Source organism: Hyla sarda, unplaced genomic scaffold, assembly GCF_029499605.1.
Source record: "Hyla sarda isolate aHylSar1 unplaced genomic scaffold, aHylSar1.hap1 scaffold_752, whole genome shotgun sequence".
NCBI lineage: Eukaryota > Metazoa > Chordata > Amphibia > Anura > Hylidae > Hyla > Hyla sarda.
The window spans coordinates 38,600-43,997 of NW_026610776.1; the positions used below are offsets into that span (position 1 = coordinate 38,600).

A 5,398-nucleotide genomic window follows, 5' to 3' on the forward strand; every position below is an offset into this window, starting at 1 on the left:
ATAAGCATTAATCTTATTTTGTCAATTAGGAACATTCAGCACCCACCCGCTATCAAGGCAGCTGCCTATCATGTCATGCCCTACCTGCACAGGTGTGCTGGCTACTCAAATGATCCAATTAAGGAGGCCATTTAGTCAGCAGCAGCAGAAGTCCTGTGCCTGGACGCTCCAACAGCGGCCAGACACAAGCAGAAGCAGCAGAAGCAGCAGCAGCAGCACCACCTTTTGTTTTTTGGCTGCAGCAGCAAGGCCCACAGGGCTGGCTAGCTGGCTAGCCAGCAAGCAGGTAGCAATGAAAGTAGGAATCTTTCTTTTTAACCCTGTAAGGGGGTGGTGCACTGTACCCGAAGATACTGCCATATCGGGTCAATGCATAGGGCGACGGAAGCAAGCTTCGAAATCGGCCCCCGTTCTCAAAAATCCATTTAATATATGGTCCCCAGATAGGGGACGTATCAGATATTAAACTGATAAGAACAGATACTACACTTGATCTTAGCCAAAAGGCCGAGAAGCGATAACCGTGAAAGGGGCGGGCCCAACAAGGTCCCCTTCATGGGCACTATCACTGCTTGCTGTCAGGGAGGCTGCCAGACAATTTTCCATGCACACTCTGGGCTGGGGGGCAGTCAACCACCAGTACACACAGCAGAACCTAAACCCATACCATTATTGCTAAGCAGCAAGACAGGGGCCCATTGCACTCCCACGGGGCCTTTTTAAATGCAATCCATAACCCGGATTTGCCAGGAACCCTTCTTACTCCTCCTACTTGCATGTGACACTGGGCTTAGGATCTGCATAGGAAACACACACACAAGCACACACCTACCTTTGTTGCCTGCAGATGCCTCCTTGGCTGTCCCCAAACGGTATCAAACCAACACCCACGGGAAGCTGTAAGCATAGAGGACATGCCTGCACCCCATTGGACTTACCTGTGTGGGTTAAATCCGGGTTATTTGACAACCTATGGCGGTGATGGTTCTGCTCAGGCAGAGCAGTGCTGATGCTCCTCATAAAGCTGTCGCTGCTGTGAAGGTTCTAGGTGACATCACAAATCCCTATGGTTACATACACAACAAAGCTGGGTTGTTGTTGTTTACACTCTGCAAGGCCTGTGGAAGTGAGTGACATCATAGCACTGTAGTTCTGAGGGTTCTAGATGGATGCAACAATCTCCTGTTGCTTCTATGAAGGCCATAATAGACGACATCACCAAACAGCTCCATAGTCACATACACAGCAAAGGAGAGATGTTGTTTACACCTAGTGATGTCAGTGGTATTGAGTGACATCACAGCACAGTGCTAAGGCTCCTGGGCCTGGACACAGCAGCGGCTGCAATATCTCAACGGAGAATACGTTTATATATATGTGTGTGTGTGCGCGTATATATATATATATATATATATATATATATATATATATATTTCTCCGCCGAAATCACTTTTAAACCCATTTCCACCTTTTTTTCCCTTCTCTTCCTCTTACTTTTTTTTCACGTTTTTTTACGTTTTTCTCCTTTTCGCCTCTTTTCTGGGCGTATTATTCTTCTTTTTCTTCTTTTTTTTCGTCTAATGCATACCCCATCAGTGCAGCAATGCTTATTCAATACCGCCAGCAGATGGAGACACTGGGGGATAATTTTCTAAGGATTTATACTGATTTTTCCTGTCTGAATTTGTCGCACAGAAAGTTGCAGGCCAAATATGTGTGACATTTCTGCGACTTTAGCTTCTAGAGCATTTTTACAACATTATACATAGGTGCTGAATACATAAAAAGCGACTGTTCAGCGACAGACAAGTCGCATCGGCTGAAAGTAGGCCAGAATGTCAGTCCATGTTGGAGCAGGTTTAGATACAGTCTAAAGTATAGATCTCAAAGTCTGTGCACAGAATTTAGCAAGGGCCTCGCACCTTCTGATGCATCAGGTAGGTGCACAATAGCATAGCCTAACCCTCTGTACTTTGGTCTATATTGATGCGGGACATAGACAGCCAGCTGATGACCAATCCATTAGTGCAATGGATGGCTGGAAGCATTTGTCTTTGCCTTTGCAATACCACAGAAGCAATGCATGGTCAATGTACAGCAATGACACACCTGTGTGAACAGCCAGGAGACCCCCCCCCCCCCCCCCCCATGTTATGTTACATAGTTACATAGTTAGTACGGTCGAAAAAAGACATATGTCCATCAAGTTCAACCAGGGAATTAAGGGGTAGGGGTGTGGCGCGATATTGGGGAAGGGATGAGATTTTATATTTCTTCATAAGCATTAATCTTATTTTGTCAATTAGGAACATTCAGCACCCACCCGCTATCAAGGCAGCTGCCTATCATGTCATGCCCTACCTGCACAGGTGTGCTGGCTACTCAAATGATCCAATTAAGGAGGCCATTTAGTCAGCAGCAGCAGAAGTCCTGTGCCTGGACGCTCCAACAGCGGCCAGACACAAGCAGAAGCAGCAGAAGCAGCAGCAGCAGCACCACCTTTTGTTTTTTGGCTGCAGCAGCAAGGCCCACAGGGCTGGCTAGCTGGCTAGCCAGCAAGCAGGTAGCAATGAAAGTAGGAATCTTTCTTTTTAACCCTGTAAGGGGGTGGTGCACTGTACCCGAAGATACTGCCATATCGGGTCAATGCATAGGGCGACGGAAGCAAGCTTCGAAATCGGCCCCCGTTCTCAAAAATCCATTTAATATATGGTCCCCAGATAGGGGACGTATCAGATATTAAACTGATAAGAACAGATACTACACTTGATCTTAGCCAAAAGGCCGAGAAGCGATAACCGTGAAAGGGGCGGGCCCAACAAGGTCCCCTTCATGGGCACTATCACTGCTTGCTGTCAGGGAGGCTGCCAGACAATTTTCCATGCACACTCTGGGCTGGGGGGCAGTCAACCACCAGTACACACAGCAGAACCTAAACCCATACCATTATTGCTAAGCAGCAAGACAGGGGCCCATTGCACTCCCACGGGGCCTTTTTAAATGCAATCCATAACCCGGATTTGCCAGGAACCCTTCTTACTCCTCCTACTTGCATGTGACACTGGGCTTAGGATCTGCATAGGAAACACACACACAAGCACACACCTACCTTTGTTGCCTGCAGATGCCTCCTTGGCTGTCCCCAAACGGTATCAAACCAACACCCACGGGAAGCTGTAAGCATAGAGGACATGCCTGCACCCCATTGGACTTACCTGTGTGGGTTAAATCCGGGTTATTTGACAACCTATGGCGGTGATGGTTCTGCTCAGGCAGAGCAGTGCTGATGCTCCTCATAAAGCTGTCGCTGCTGTGAAGGTTCTAGGTGACATCACAAATCCCTATGGTTACATACACAACAAAGCTGGGTTGTTGTTGTTTACACTCTGCAAGGCCTGTGGAAGTGAGTGACATCATAGCACTTGTAGTTCTGAGGTTCTAGATGGATGCAACAATCTCCTGTTGCTTCTATGAAGGCCATAATAGACGACATCACCAAACAGCTCCATAGTCACATACACAGCAAAGGAGAGATGTTGTTTACACCCTAGTGATGTCAGTGGTATTGAGTGACATCACAGCACAGTGCTAAGGCTCCTGGGCCTGGACACAGCAGCGGCTGCAATATCTCAACGGAGAATACGTTTATATATATGTGTGTGTGTGCGCGTATATATATATATATATATATATATATATATATATATATATTTCTCCGCCGAAATCACTTTTAAACCCATTTCCACCTTTTTTTCCCTTCTCTTCCTCTTACTTTTTTTTCACGTTTTTTTACGTTTTTCTCCTTTTCGCCTCTTTTCTGGGCGTATTATTCTTCTTTTTCTTCTTTTTTTTCGTCTAATGCATACCCCATCAGTGCAGCAATGCTTTATTCAATACCGCCAGCAGATGGAGACACTGGGGGATAATTTTCTAAGGATTTATACTGATTTTTCCTGTCTGAATTTGTCGCACAGAAAGTTGCAGGCCAAATATGTGTGACATTTCTGCGACTTTAGCTTCTAGAGCATTTTTACAACATTATACATAGGTGCTGAATACATAAAAAGCGACTGTTCAGCGACAGACAAGTCGCATCGGCTGAAAGTAGGCCAGAATGTCAGTCCATGTTGGAGCAGGTTTAGATACAGTCTAAAGTATAGATCTCAAAGTCTGTGCACAGAATTTAGCAAGGGCCTCGCACCTTCTGATGCATCAGGTAGGTGCACAATAGCATAGCCTAACCCTCTGTACTTTGGTCTATATTGATGCGGGACATAGACAGCCAGCTGATGACCAATCCATTAGTGCAATGGATGGCTGGAAGCATTTGTCTTTGCCTTTGCAATACACAGAAGCAATGCATGGTCCAATGTACAGCAATGACACACCTGTGTGAACAGCCAGGAGACCCCCCCCCCCCCCCCCCCATGTTATGTTACATAGTTACATAGTTAGTACGGTCGAAAAAAGACATATGTCCATCAAGTTCAACCAGGGAATTAAGGGGTAGGGGTGTGGCGCGATATTGGGGAAGGATGAGATTTTATATTTCTTCATAAGCATTAATCTTATTTTGTCAATTAGGAACATTCAGCACCCACCCGCTATCAAGGCAGCTGCCTATCATGTCATGCCCTACCTGCACAGGTGTGCTGGCTACTCAAATGATCCAATTAAGGAGGCCATTTAGTCAGCAGCAGCAGAAGTCCTGTGCCTGGACGCTCCAACAGCGGCCAGACACAAGCAGAAGCAGAAGCAGCAGAAGCAGCAGCAGCACCACCTTTTGTTTTTTGGCTGCAGCAGCAGCAAGGCCCACAGGGCTGGCTAGCTGGCTAGCCAGCAAGCAGGTAGCAATGAAAGTAGGAATCTTTCTTTTTAACCCTGTAAGGGGGTGGTGCACTGTACCCGAAGATACTGCCATATCGGGTCCAATGCATAGGGCGACGGAAGCAAGCTTCGAAATCGGCCCCCGTTCTCAAAAATCCATTTAATATATGGTCCCCAGATAGGGGACGTATCAGATATTAAACTGATACAGAACAGATACTACACTTGATCTTAGCCAAAAGGCCGAGAAGCGATAACCGTGAAAGGGGCGGGCCCAACAAGGGTGCCCTTCATGGGCACTATCACTGCTTGCTGTCAGGGAGGCTGCCAGACAATTTTCCATGCACACTCTGGGCTGGGGGCAGTCAACCACCAGTACACACAGCAGAACCTAAACCCAATACCATTATTGCCTAAGCAGCAAGACAGGGGCCCATTGCACTCCCACGGGGCCCTTTTTAAATGCAATCCATAACCCGGATTTGCCAGGAACCCCTTCTTACTCCTCCTACTTGCATGTGACACTGGGCTTAGGATCTGCATAGGAAACACACACACAAGCACACACCTA

At 46.9% G+C, this 5,398-nt stretch overlaps 3 non-coding genes across 3 annotated transcripts; all 3 read right to left on the minus strand.

Moving 5' to 3' along the window:
• Positions 1-328: 328 nt before the first annotated feature.
• Positions 329-519, minus strand: LOC130345506 (U2 spliceosomal RNA). The gene has a single exon (XR_008884218.1). It is a non-coding gene; the product is annotated as a U2 spliceosomal RNA (small nuclear RNA).
• A 2,086-nt stretch (positions 520-2,605) lies between these two features.
• Positions 2,606-2,796, minus strand: LOC130345507 (U2 spliceosomal RNA). The gene has a single exon (XR_008884219.1). It is a non-coding gene; the product is annotated as a U2 spliceosomal RNA (small nuclear RNA).
• A 2,093-nt stretch (positions 2,797-4,889) lies between these two features.
• On the minus strand, positions 4,890-5,082 carry LOC130345538 (U2 spliceosomal RNA). Its single transcript, XR_008884250.1, has one exon. It is a non-coding gene; the product is annotated as a U2 spliceosomal RNA (small nuclear RNA).
• Between the last annotated feature and the right edge of the window lie 316 nt (positions 5,083-5,398).